The 14,420-nt window shown below is 43.0% G+C and overlaps 1 protein-coding gene across 1 annotated transcript in view; it reads left to right on the plus strand.

The window, feature by feature from the left end:
- The window catches only part of L3MBTL4 (l(3)mbt-like 4 (Drosophila)), a 465,654-nt gene continuing 451,234 nt past the window's right edge, over positions 1 to 14,420 (plus strand). The window contains exon 1 of the mRNA XM_011969788.1: positions 1 to 75. The gene's annotated coding sequence lies outside the window, so the exon portion shown is untranslated. The remainder of the gene's footprint in view (positions 76 to 14,420) is intronic.

The raw sequence follows: 14,420 nt of genomic DNA on the forward strand, positions 1-14,420 counted from the left end.
CTGGGCACACCTGGGCCAGCGCCGCAGTTACCTGCGGGATTGGTGAGAGCGTTTTCGCGAGGTCGAAAACTCCGGGTGGGTTTTGTCCCCTGCCTTTGATCTTCCTTAGTCACTGGTTAAAGTGCGAAGTGTGCTTTATTTTACATATGCCTTTAGAGGGACATTCTTAATGCGCCAATGCCCCGAGGTGGAACTAAATAAAGGGAAGGCCTGGTCATTGTTACTGTTAAGACTGCTGTACTTAATAGCCAGAGGAAGGCAGCTGGTCACCACGACCCCCCTGGCCATTCCCATACTGAAGACTCCCTCTCACTTCATGCTTGTTTGGACTCCACTATGACTTGCTAGTGGCCCATCTTCTGGATCCCTCTGTTGGAGCTGTTTAGAAGACGGTTGTGGCAGGCTCCAGTTTCAGTCCTTGGCTGAAATAAGTGTAGTGTGGCTCTTCTGTTTTCTAATCTGTCACCTTAAAAGGTTAAAGTGACAAACAGGTGGTGGGTACGGTAGAGTTGTTTTTGGTGCTTGGTAACATGAAAAACTTGGAATGCATTTAGCTCTTCGAAAGATGCTGAAACGGACAACTTCAGTTATTCCTTATGTTACTACAGAATTAGGAGAAATGGTTGAAAGAGGAGAGGTTTTTTTCTTGGAGTATCCAAAGGGATTGGATTTGACTACACTGACTGGGTGTGTAATGGTCGAGTAGGAAGGAAGATGAACATAACACTGCTATTAATGATGCTCTTAGATGTGAGGCCACATTGAGGATGCGATGCATGTAACCCTTGACTGCAGAATCACTTAGCACTTTGCTGCACAATATTGGGGTCACAAGAAATATTAAGCTTGGTAAACCTCTGCAGTGTGCTCTCACTCCATTTCCAAAGAAAGGGTATTGGTGGGAAGGTGATCTGGTGAAGACAGAGGTAAAGAAAGTGAAGGAACTGTGTTAACTTTCGCTTTTTAAAACATTTATTTTTATTTTTTAGAGATAGGGTCTCACTGTGTCACCCAGGCTGAAGTGCAGTGGTACCATCATGGCTCACTGCAGCCTTGACCTCCTGGGCTCAAAGGATCCCCCCTCAGCCTATGGACTGGGAGGATAACTGTGCACCACCATGCCTGGCTAATTATCTAAATTTTTTTGTAGGGATGGAAACTCACTTAACTTTCACTTTAAAGAGAAGTAAGTTTGCATATTTGAAAGCTCATCATAAGAATCTTCGGTGCTCTGTATCATCTGTGTAACTTCACTGCAGTACCTGTGTGGTTTTATCTTAAACTACACTTCTTATTCCACTTTGGTGGTAATAAGCCTCTTTAGCTTAGCATGGGACTTGACACGTGGGTAAGTGCATGCTCAACAAATACTCGTAGGACTGAATCCATATATGAGCAGACAACTGCTGAGCAGAGGCAGAAGGTGATAAAAAGCAGCAGTGAGGGAGATCAGGCTGACTGTGAAGGAAGATTTGCAGATGGAAAGCCCTGGAATTCTTCCTATGAAGAACAGGCCGACCTGAAAGCCACTTCCAGGAGGTTGTGTAGGAAGCACCAGCACCCAGTCTGACCAAGGAAGCAGAGGCCTTCACCCCTCCTTCCCCCATCACTCCTTCAAGTGGGTCAAGGTTTCCATTCTCCAGAGAGCTGAAGGAAGGTTTGAAAATCACCATTAGATAAGTGTTCATTCTTTCAGTTAATTATTTTAATTAAGAAAGAATGCTGCTGCTGGTGAAGTGGGGGCGTGAGCAGGAAAGGTAGGTTTCGTGGGCTGGAGGCAGGGTGGAAAGGATAAATTCCGTTTATACAACATTGGATTGAGAAAACCAAATACCGCATGTTCTCACAAGTGGGAACTAAATGATGAACACACATGGACACATGAAGGGGAACACCACACACTGGGGCTTATCAAAGGTTGGGAGGAGGGAGAGGATCAGGAAGAATAACTAATGGGTACTAGGCTTAATAGCTGGGTGATGAAATAATCTGTACAACAGACCCCCATGACATGAGTTTACCTGTGTAACCAACCTGCACATGTAACCTAACTGAAAACAAAAGTTAAAACAATGCGTTTATCAAATTACTCTGCTAAAATATTATTTTAGGAATGCTTAGATCATGTATTAATATATTATAGAAAATATATTTTGGTAAAAGCAAAATGGTTTTGCATTGCGAAAAACTAAACATATTCTTTGGCTCATCCTTAAACAACAGAAAACCATTGAATTGAAAACCATTGAAAACCCTGAAATGGCTTTTCACTGGAGAGAGAAACTCTGATGTTGGATCAGGGGGAAGCCAGTTAGGAAGTACTCAGCGACTATGGGGGTGACCCTAAAAAGCGTGTGTTAGGGTGAATAAACTAGCACTGAGAGAAAAGAACAGTTCCATGACTATGGTCCATGCCCAGGAAAGGAGTCAGTGAGAGAAACTAAGAAGTAGTCTGAGGGGGAGGAAAACCAGGTGTCTCAGTCACAGGGAAGCCAGTGGAGAAATAAGGGAGGGAATGCAGGGAACAGCATGGTAAGTCTTGTCAGTTGCCAATAAAAAAATAAGAACTGAGAAGATGTAGTTGAACTTGGGTAAAAAGAGGTGATCTCAGTGGTGACACATCAGTGCAAGCTGTGTGTAAATGTTTTGCTTTCTGTTTGAGGAATACAGATGTCCTCCTTTCATTCGAATAGCATTTTACACTTTACAAAACATTTCCATCTTGTAGCATTGGCAACAATATTTTGAGGATAGTTTATTATAGGAACATACCTCCAATTGAAGAAAACTATTTAGGTCCATTAAAAAACAACAATGCACTGTTTACTACAGTGAATAACAGCAAGCAGTATAAATATCAGCATCTTGTACTTAAGCAAAATAAAGCAGAACGATGAAATTAGAAGATGCTTGGGGGAAATGAAGCTTTTCAGTTCACTCATACACATATAATCTTTGTTTTAAGCATTTGCATGAATTTTTTAAAGGACAGTGCTTTAGGATAATTATCCGTATTTTATTTTGCAAATACAAACGATTTTTTCCACGGTAGCAATGGAAAAGTGAAACCTTAACTGTGAGCCCATCAGAGTTGTCACAGCTCTGTTCCCTTGACCTATGTGAACCTTTTGGGGATGATGTCGCAGTAGTGGCGGCCCTGCTCAGTGTCACCTGGTGAACCTTCTTCATTTTGTGTTGATCTGAGCTCATATGGGAAACATTCTCTTAATGAGGCTGGAAGTAATGAGGCAAGCTCTGACAATGCTTATGTATCCCTCCTGAAGATGGATGTGAAATGGTAAAAGTGTGGTTGCTGCCACAATTAATAATTGATTAATAAACTGTTTGAAAAGTATCAGGTGGGGACCTCAGGAGATGAACAACAGTGCATGCATCTCATTTCTTTTCACTGTAACTAGCCAGAGAGAATGTGTTTAACTAGAGGGACAAATAGAGAGTACAACACTTTTACATTTTGGTATGTAAGCAAGCTATTCTGATAGCTTTTAAGATGATCATGACAGGAACTTTTTAGATTAAATCAGCATTGCTCCAGTCTTTTTTTTTTTTTTTTTTTTTTTTTTTTTTTTTTTTTTTGAGTGAATTGAGGAACGTAGGGGTGAGGCATTTTTTTCGGGTATCCACTTTGTGTCAGTTGTGTACTGTGTGTATGGGGGTGACTATGCAGACATGACGCCTGCCTTCATGGAGCTTGTAGTCCAGTGAGAGACAGGTAGCAACGAATCAGCCAAACATATGTAAGTACAGACTTTAAGTAACCCTGAAAAAGACCCACATGAGTGCCTAATGCAGGTTTGTGGGCCAGAAGAGGTGCCTGAGGATGAGTAGCTGCTAGCCAGGTGGGGAATGGAGGCAAAAGGAAGTTCAGGCAGAAAGAAGCCCCTGAGGCGGTTTCTAGGGAAAGAGCTTGGTGCCCTGGAGGAAGGAGAGAAGACCCCAGGCAGGAGGGCAGGGCCTGGGTGGGAAATGGCTGGAGGCCCCAGGAAGGCCTCGTTGAGGTCTGTGCAGCTTATTCAGACCAGTTAGGATACCATTGCAGGTGTCCAGTTGGGAGTCAGGGAGGTGACCTTGGGCTGGGGAGTGGGGCATGGAGGTGGGTGGAAGTGGAGGGACTTGAGTATTTTGGAGGTGTAATTTACAGAATTGCTGATGGGTTAGAGGGTAGGCAAACGGGGAGATTCCAGGATTACTCCTTTGATCTCTAGCATGAGAAGCGGAGTGAATTTTGGAGATGGGGAAGACTGGGGAGCAGTGTACCTGGTAACTTTGCTTGGATCATTTCCCCAGTGTGAGCCCTAGGGGAAAGAGGTTATTTTTAAGGCGACAACTTGGTGTAGTTGTGGTGTGTGTCAGGCACTCAGCACTGTGCTAGGCAGATGGTTTTGGAGCTTAGCAAATGTGGGCTTTTCCCCTTTTCTGTGATGATGGGTTTTAATATTCTGCTTAGGCACTAGGCCTAATAGCCCTCCTGAATTTGAACTCCCAGTCTGTCTGTACATGGGCACATGCCCCCAAACACATGCAGTCTTAGAGTGTGCCATCAAGAGCCTCTGTGGTAACTTCTCAGTCCTGACCAGACGGTCTAAATTATTGGAGGTGCCGAATGGACCATTTTTATCTCATTTTCCCTGCAGCATGGAGCCCCAGCACTGATCCTGACGTTGGGACCTTCCAAACTCCCGAAGGGTCAGTGGTTCTGTAATTATGAGCCATTGCTTAATTTTCATCCTTTCTTCTTTTGTGAGTACTTCCCGGAGTGACAACATATAAAAAATAGTATTTGGTCATTATTACTGTTATGATGATTTATTTCTAAATAAAAATCAAGGACCAGATTATAGCCGCAATTCCAGGCCTGTATGGGATGTAGGTTAGTGCTGATGCCAATCAAAGCCCAGTTCATAGAAGAGCAGCTGTCTGACTCCTGGCTTTGATTTTCTAATCTGGTTACACCTGGTACACTCACTTGGTGCTGTGTGGCAAATGGGTTAAGATCTAAATCCAGGGCCAACAATTTGGATGTCTAAAGGAAAGTAATAAGGAAAGTAGGCAGACAGAAAAAAATTCAGAGTTCATTTGGTCTCACTTTTATTTTTATTTTCCTTACCTTTGAAAACTGGGCAAGCCTTGGCATGGTGGCTCACCCCCGTAACCCCAGAACTTTGAGGGGATGAGGAGGGTGGATTCCCTGAGGTCAGGAGTTCAAGACCAGCCTAGGTAACACAGCGAAACTCCGTCTCTACTAAAAATACAAAAATTACCTGGTGTGGCATGCCTATGATCCCAGCTACTCAGGAGGCTGAGGCAGGAGAATTGCTTCAGCCCAGGAGGTGGAGGTTACAGTGAGCCGAGATTACACAACTGCACTCTAACCTGGGTAACAGAGTGAGACTCAGTCTAAAAAAAAAAAAAAAAAAAAAAAAAAAAAAAAAAAAAGAAAACTGGACATAGGTACTTGTCTACTATAAGAAATAGTGAGAAAATCCCCTTCGTGCTTTGGAGGCAGTAGGGAGTGGTGAAGACTGCAGCAAACCGTGGATCTTATATGTTCTAAAGGCGGTGGCCATTATTTTAAAAATAAACAAAACTGAAGTTGGAAATCTGCAGTTTTAAAAATGTGAAGTCTCTGTATTTAAAAATGCTGCTTTAAATATCTTAGGATACTGCTAAGAGAAATAGAATACGTCTGCTGACCAGATGCAGTTTGTGGTCCACAATTTATAAGCTTTTCTCTGGTGGGGTCAGCTATATAATTATCTGGATGTGCTCTACTTTTAATTAGATTGTTTTTTCTTATTTACCATGAATGTGGAGTGTGCACAAACACACTGGCTTCTTATGCTGCTGATCCTGTCATTTAAGTGTGACTTGATTAAATCTGGGAGTTGGGAGTGGGAAGCTTGGCCAAGCCTGAGACTCTGTAAGCACATCCTGGTGCCAGGTTGAGAACAACGCAGACTTTATAAGACTTTCATTCATGTTTCTGTGAATGTTTTTTCACTGTGTTCCATTGTTTAAGTCGGCCTTTTTTGCTCTTTGTCTAATGGTTTGTGCAACTCATGGACACCCTCCTTTTTGTGTGTTTGGAGGGGATGGTGTCTTTGTTCCCTGTAGGCTTTTGTATATTTGTGTCTGCTTTTCTTGTGAAGTTTGCTCCTAAAAGGAGGCTCCAAGCCTCCTTCAAAGTGAACTATACAGGCCGGGCGCGGTGGCTCACGCCTGTAATCCCAGCACTTTGGGAGGCCGAGGCGGGTGGATCACGAGGTCAGGAGATGGAGACCATCCTGGCTAACATGGTGAAACCCTGTCTCTACTAAAAATACAAAAAATTAGCCGGGCGTGGTGGCGGGCGCCTGTAGTCCCAGCTACTCGGGAGGCTGAGGCAGGAGAATGGCGTAAACCCGGGAGGCAGAGCTTGCAGTGAGCCCAGATCAAACCACTGCACCCCAGCCTGGGCGACAGAGCGAGACTCCCTCTCAAAAAAAAAAGACAGTGGACTATACATACTGTGTGCTTTCCTACCACGATGTGCTGTTGTCCACGATTGCATTCTGAGGTGCAGAGTTTGACTTTTCCGTGTTCTCCAGAAAACTTGTTGGGTTGAGTAAGGACTTTTTGCCGTGTGTTTCCGGAGCCTAGCAATTGTCTGGCACATGTTGGATGCCCAGTGAATAAAGGATGAGTGATTTTGTGTCAACTAGTGACAAGCTCATTCAGGAAAGAAATCTTACAAAAATCCTAACATTTTGGGATTCTGTGTATAGGCTTCTAAGACTTTGGGTTCTATTGAAAATGTAAGCACTGACCTTTCAGCCGTTCATTTAATTATAATTATGGTCACATATCAAAGATAATACAAAGGCTCTACTCTTTGTTTTATGGCAAAGAATATCCTTTAATTCCCTATCATTATAGCCCTTAGTCCTGGCCTTTGACATCATAAAGGTGAATTATTATAGATGCCAGCATAGTACTTCCAAATCTATATTTTATGTTCGCAATTTCTGAGAATGGTTAGAACAAATTTTTTTTTCCCCTTTCTCTTCCAAAACTATAACTTGCTGTAATTTTATTCCTAGTAGATATGTGACTGTTTCTGGGCAGCCTCACACATGCAATTCAGCTTAGAAGAGGAATTGTTAAGGTTTACAGACCAAGAGCTCGAAGGAGCATCCCCACTTGAGCAGTGCTGTGGTCTTTGTGTTTTGTGGGAATCGGTGATGCCCATCTATTTTATCGCAGTCGATCATTAGTAATCTTTAGGGCCACTTTATTCTTTTACTATGAGGACAAGGAGAATATAATTGTCTGTCTTTTCAGAACGGGCTTGCATCTGTGTCCAAAACAAACAATGCCCATCGCTGTGGAGTAAAGGGCGAGAGAACAAAGAAAGGAAGCTGTGAAGGGTACGGTTACACATTAATCACCGTGATGCGCAAAGTGTGAGGTTAGTAGGCACGGCTTTGAAGGCTTTACATTGCATTTAGTTCCAAACAAATTGTCTTTCAAGGTCCTAGAACTTTCAGCCCAGAGTAGCTGTAACTTCCACCCTAGGCCAGCTATGGCTTAGGAAGAGGCTTCTGATGTCCCACATTTAGCAACTTTGTAAGTAAAGTTTATAACTTTACTTACAAGTACAGTTTACAACTGTGTAAAAGTAGTTACACATTTGAATTCAGCATTTTTTGAATTTTAGGGAGTTTAAAAATTCATCCAGGGTTTCTCAATCTTGGTACAGTTAACAGGAATTTGTTGTTTCGCATGCTGTCCCATGCCTTGCAGGATGGTAAGCAGCAGTCAGTGTTCCTTGCCTCACCTCACCAGGTATCTGTAGCACCTCCCACTCCTTAGTTGTGACAACAAAAACTATCTCCAGACACTTCTTCCTGTCCCCTGGGGAGGGGGGGAGGGGTAGAATCACCCCAAGTCACAAGCGGCTGATTTAATCCAGCCTGGTTTGCAGATGATACATCAGAGGTCTGTTGCATTAAGCAGTGTTTCCAGGCTCAGAAGTCACTGTGTCAGAATATGAATCGAAAAGCACATTATCTACATGGAGGGAACTTTATCAATTCAAAACGTCTTTTCTCTTGTAAAATGTTCTAATGATAGTAGATGGTCCCTGTTGATTCTTTCTTGCCATGATTGGCTAAGTACAAGTGTTGTGATTGTTAATCAAACTGTGGTGAAGACATAAAATTATTAATAGCAGTTTGAAGACGATTTTGCCTGCATTTATCCATCTGAGTAAGGGCAGAGTTGGAGCTGTGACTTGGCCTTCCTCATCCGGTTCCAGTCCACGAGGTTTTCTATGATGTCATGTCAACCTTTTTTTCATAGCCAGGTTTTGCAATAAAGTTGTGTTCAGTAGCTTGGCGAATTTCATTCTAGAGTAGTAATTAATACTTAGTGCGCTTGCACAGTTGGAAATTATGAAGTCAGTAATATAGACAGCGGGTAAGTAAGAGTACATTCATTTATTCCCTGAACGCTTACTTAGTGTGTACTTTGGCCAAGGCTGTGGTAGGTCATGGAATGTAAATGATATTAGGAGGACCACACAGACTGGACCTGTTCCAGGAAACTCACAACCATGGACAAATTCAAATTTGAGGCTTTTTTTTGCATGGCAGTACAGGAGACTCACTGGCTTATTAATAGGTTTATTCCTTCAGCTGCATTCCTCAATACCTGTGATGGGTGCTGGCAGGAGGTACTCAGACCTTTCTCCTTAGAAATGCCTTACTATTCACAGTGCCACTGGGAGGGGGTGGAAGAGCTGTTTAGCGGGTCCTCGGGCTCAGCCCCTGTGTTTAGTGGGTCCTCAGGCTCAGCCCCTGTGTTTAGTGGGTCCTCAGGCTCAGCCCCTGTGTTTTAGGCCCGGGCTCAGCCCCTGTGTTTAGCGGGCCCCTGTGCTCAGGGCCTGTGTTTAGCGGACTCCCGGCTCAGGGCCTGTTCTTTAGCAGGCGCTCAGGCTCAGCCCCTGGGTTTAGCGGGCTCCCGGGCTCAGGGCCTGGGTTTAGCGGGTCCCCGGGCTCAGCCCCTGGGTTTAGCGGGTCCCCGGGCTCAGGGCCTGTTGTTTAGTAGCCCTCTGGGCTCAGGGCCTGTGTTTAGCGGGTCCCCGGGCTCAGCCCCTGTGTTTAGCGGGTCCCGGGCTCAGCCCCTGTGTTTAGCGGGCCCCCGGGCTCAGGGCCTGTGTTTAGCAGGCGCTCAGGCTCAGCCCCTGGGTTTAGCGGGCCCCCGGGCTCAGCCCCTGGGTTTAGCGGGTCCCCGGGCTCAGGGCCTGGGTTTAGCGGGCGCTCAGGCTCAGCCCCTGGGTTTAGCAGGCGCTCAGGCTCAGCCCCTGGGTTTAGCGGGCCTTCAGGCTCGGGGCCTGTGCTGACACTGAAAGGGAGTAGTGTGCTTTCCAAAAGTTAGAGTGAGAATATCCTTGTCAAGGCCGTAAGTGACAGGCACTATTGTTCTGCACCGCAGATGGCACCTCAGGAGATGTCTGTGGGGGCCGCAGAGCGGCAGGCCGCCTGACCTTCACGCCAGCTTCTGGTTCTGTCAGCTGGCTCATATTGCGCTCCCTCCAGAGACCATGTGTTATGGACGAAGGAGGAGTGCAAGGTTTTAATAAGTGCCTTGCGGAGAAGAGCTATCTTCATGGTTATATTATTTCCCTATTGTTTACGTGGCCACTGCTGGCATAGGGCGCAAAAGAGAGATCTGTTTCACTTTTTGGAAATTGAAAAATCTCTGTCCTTGCCTTTGCGTGTTCTAGTTGAGTGTTATACTGAAAGTGAAGATCATAAATTCACCAAAACATGTATGCCTTAGTGTATGAGCATTAAAAAAGTTCTTCAAGTTTTCCCTAGCCTAAGTATTTAAACATGTCAGCAAAAATAAAAATAAATAGCGAACTGGGTGTGGTGGGTCCCACCTGTAATCCCAGCACTTTGGGAGGCTGAGGTGGAAGGATTGATTGAACCCAGGAGTTCAAGACCAGCCTGGGCAACAGAGTGAGACTTCGTCTCTTAAAAAAAAAAAAAAAAATTATCTGAGCATGATGGCCTGTACCTGTAGTCCCAGCTACATGGGAGGTTAAGGCAGAAGGCTCCCTTGAGCCCAGTAGGTCGAGGCAGCAGTGAGCCGTGTTTGAGCCAGTTCACTCCAGCCTAGGTGACAGAATGAGACCCTATCTCAAACGAAAAACTAAAATGAAGAAAAATAAATTGCTTGTAAATTATGTTGAGATTATTTAATTTACTGGCCTTCTTGACATTTTCCTGATTTTTATCCAGTTTCCTTCAAGGTTTCCATAATGAAGGTCCCCATAGTTAAATAAAAGCACAGGTCTAGCTTATCCTTCTGTAGGATGGCACTTTTCTACAGGCCACGAGCAGCTTCTTGGACTAAAAATAAGAAATTGAGCAGAACAGAACAGAAATCGAGCTTTTTGTCTTCATCCCAGAGCATAAATTTCCCTGCTTCCTTGCCAGGTATACAAATAAAAGCGTCAGTGAATGGCTTGGGGTACACCTGTCCCCTATGCTCCTTTTTCACTTGCTTGTTAAACCTAATATGGAAAGAACCAAGATGGAAGGACGTTCCTGAGGTTCTATGGATCAGGGGTTTCAACTTAATCAGACTCTTTTAAAAAATCACTTCAACAGCTTTTGGGGGAACAGGTGGTTTTTGTTACATGGGTAAGTGCTTTAGTGGTGATTTGTGAGGTTTTGGCGCACCCATCACCTGAGCAGTGTACACTGTACCCAATGTGTAGTCTTTTATCCTCCACCCTCTTCCCATCCTTCCCTGTTAGTCCCCAAAGTCCATTGTATCATTCTTATGCCTTTGTGTCCTCATAGCTCATCTCTCAGTTAGAAGTGAGAATATTTGATGTTTGGTTTTCCATTCCTGAGTTACTTCACTTAGAATAATGGCCTCCAGCTGCATCCAAGTTGCGGCAAAGCCCCTTATTTCGTTTTGTTTTATGGCTGAGTAGTATTCCGTGGTATATGTATGCCACATTTTCTTTATCCACTCGTTGGCTGATGGGCATTTAGGTTGGTTCCATATTTTTGCAGTTGTGAATTGTGCTGCTATAAACATGCGTGTGCATGTGGCTTTGTCATATAATGACTTCTTTTCCTTTGGATAAATACCCAGTAGTGGGATTGCTGGATCGAGTGGTAGTTTTAGTGTTTTGATAACAAATATTTGTAACATTTCTCTGAGTATCCTGAAATGAAATTAACAGGTAAATAACTTACCTATACATACTGTCAGAAAAGTGAATATAATGTGCATAAATAATACAATGGAAAAATATATGTAATTTATGATAAAATGATATGCACTTCAAAATGTTTGGACATGACTAACCTAGAGAATAAAATCAAGTAGTTGGATGCTTGTACCTGCATCCAATATATAGATTGCATCCAATATAATAGATTATAATAGATTCAGCGTGAAGGTGACCAGTGAAAATACTTCATTGGTGGACTATGTCGGGGAGGGAGAGTCATTGAACAGCATTGGGTTCCATGATATCTTTCTGAAATGGTGAACAGTGTTTGCTAAAGTTCTGCACAAAACAAAGTAAAGCCTTTACTCAATATATACAGAGTTGCATTCCTGGGAGAGACAGGAATTAGTTAAATATGCAAAAATACTTTTTGATGATATGTAAAATGGAAGTAGGTTTAAGGTTTAGAGAAGCATAAATAGATTTTTCATACACATAAATGTCAAGTGAGTTGCTCCAGCTGTGCAAAAGGCAAGATGATATTTTGCTGTGAAGAACTGTCCCACATGTGGGAATTCTAGCAGCATTGGCCCTGTGTCCCTTAAATGCCACTCAAGAAACCCCACACATATTTAAAAAAATTCCCCTGGGGGTGACCTACTTCCCCCTTCTTTCCTACCTCTGCCTCTGTTGAGCACTACTGGTTTGATAAATAAATAAATTCTACTGATTATTTGCAGTGATGAGAGATGGAGGGTTTGCTGAAGGGCAAGTTACTTTTGCTCAGAGTTTAGAATAATCAATGATTCTTTCCCTTTAAGATTATTATTTTTTATAAATTAACCATTTATTTTGTAAGAATTCTGACATTCAAACGTTATCATCTTAATTCTTCTAAAACTTCAGCCTTGCAAGGAAAATATGAATGGATATTCCATTTTTCGGTGAATGACTAAGCAATACTTAGTCTAAATTGGTCACAGTCAGTTTAATCACTAGTGATTAAATTTCTGATTTGTGTACTTTATGTTCAAACCTTGTTCTGTATGGCAACAGAGGTTAAACCTTTTGTTTTTAGCTTTAAGTGAGTAAATTGTCTGAAGTTGGAATGGGCTGCCTTGTAGATAGATTTTGTAGAATAGAGAAAGGTGTGCAACTGTGTGACCACTTGTATGGATATCATATAATATTTGATTGTGTGTGTATAAAGAGTTGAACTTGTTATTTAAGACTGAGTTATATTTTATTAAATCATAGATGCTTATATTATTCCTAGAAGGCCAGAATAATTTATTAGAATTGTAAGGGGACTTAGAAACTTTCTATCTTAACTTTCTGGCCAACACAGGAATCATTTCAACATTGTCTTTGAGAGATGGCAGTGTAGATTGTGCAATGAATTTAAACAATATTTTTAATAGTGAAACATCAGTGGAATAAATATGTATAGCTCCCCAAGGTAGTTATTTTGAAGAGATAAAAATAATCTGAATATATACACTCTGGAATTTTGTTTTAAAGAAAGTTCTGTTTAGACATTTTATGACTCTATGCTGCTGCAGGTATTGGTCATTATGAGAAAAACAGGTAACAGAAATTCATGTCTTACCTGCCTAGGCTTACTGCCACTTGAAGCCATGGGCTTAGAGAAATATAATACTAGCTTGAAAATTATGTTTCCGCTTTCTTATTCCACAGCAGCTTCTCATTGTGGAGGTTTGGATTGAGGTCATAGCGGCCCCTTGATGGCGCTGCACCCCTGGTTCTGGTTATGGAGCTCTACTGCACCCTTGCTCTGCTGCACCCTTGCACACCGCACACTTGCCTGTACATTTCTGATTGCCTCTGTGCCCACGTTAGCCTGGTCTTGGTGATGCTGGAGGTGGTAACACATGGTATGTGGGGGTGCTTTTCAAAAATTAGAGCCGCCTTGTGGGTGTGCACAGGGTGCACTTTCCCTACTGACTCTCACCTTTACAAAGTGAGTGCCTTATTATCCTAGAGAAAATTAGTTGTAGTATGAGACTTACCCATATATCGTTTGGCTGTAATACACTAGTCCTCATGTGCTTTTTCCTCACTTGAACTTTACCTCTTATAAGCTGTACTTTGCATTCTATAAGCTGTCTTCTTGCCCAGTGTATATTTTTCCGTGTGCACTTTTTGTGGTTTGGGAAGAGGGTGAGGGTGTGATTGGATTCCAGTACATTCTTACAGTTTGAATATGCTGTAAGGAGCAACAAGGACTCAAATTTCCACAAGGTAGTATTTTAATGGTTTTTGACAACTAGTCAAAATTCAGAGTCTGCAGCGTTCCATATAAAATTAATATGTGGCGATATCTATAAATGGTGCTTATAAGGTCTAAAAGTTAGTATGTGCCATGTGGTGTTATTAAACACCCACACATCCTCATACGAATACGATCATTTTATTATTGATTTGGTAGTCGTTATTGCCAGTGAGATATATAAAGGCATATTCCTCTTAAATTCAATTTGCTTGCCACTGTATAATTAGAGCCAGATGTAATGTCAGATTGTGTTTAAAGGGTAGGTAGGTCATGTGGTTTTATGAAGTCTTTTGCTAATGATGGGAGATGGAAGTGTGAGCAGGCTGGCAGCATCAGGTGGCTTAGGACGGTGTCCCGCTCCAGGAGTGCACATTGAGGACACCTTGTGAGTCTCAGCTTCGACACCCAGCAGTGCCCAAGAAGAGAACACAAGAGTCAGGTTTTGCCTCAGTTGCTGTCTGCTTTGCTTGCGGTTAGCACCTGAGGCCTGTAACAGGTGGCTTGTCTCTCTCTGAACCTCTCTGTAGATTACAGTTCCCAGGGGATGTGCCTTGCTTCATTTCAGGAGTGAGCATGAAGCCATTTTCTTGATTACTGCTTGTATGAGCAGAGCTTTTGGGATGCCTCCCAAGTAGTTTACAAAAACCTGGGCCAGACACGGTGGCTCATGCCTGTAATCCCAACAATTTGGGAGGCCAAGACAGGTAGATTGCTTGAGTCCAGGAATTTGAGACCAGTCTGGGAAACATGTTGAAATCTTGTCTCTACTAAAAATACAAAAAAATTAACCTGACGTGGTGTCATGCGCCTGTAGTCCCAGCTATTTGGGAGGCTGAAGTGGGAGGATCACCTGAGCCCAGGAGGTTGAGG

Source organism: Mandrillus leucophaeus, unplaced genomic scaffold (assembly GCF_000951045.1).
Source record: "Mandrillus leucophaeus isolate KB7577 unplaced genomic scaffold, Mleu.le_1.0 Scaffold903, whole genome shotgun sequence".
Lineage (NCBI taxonomy): Eukaryota > Metazoa > Chordata > Mammalia > Primates > Cercopithecidae > Mandrillus > Mandrillus leucophaeus.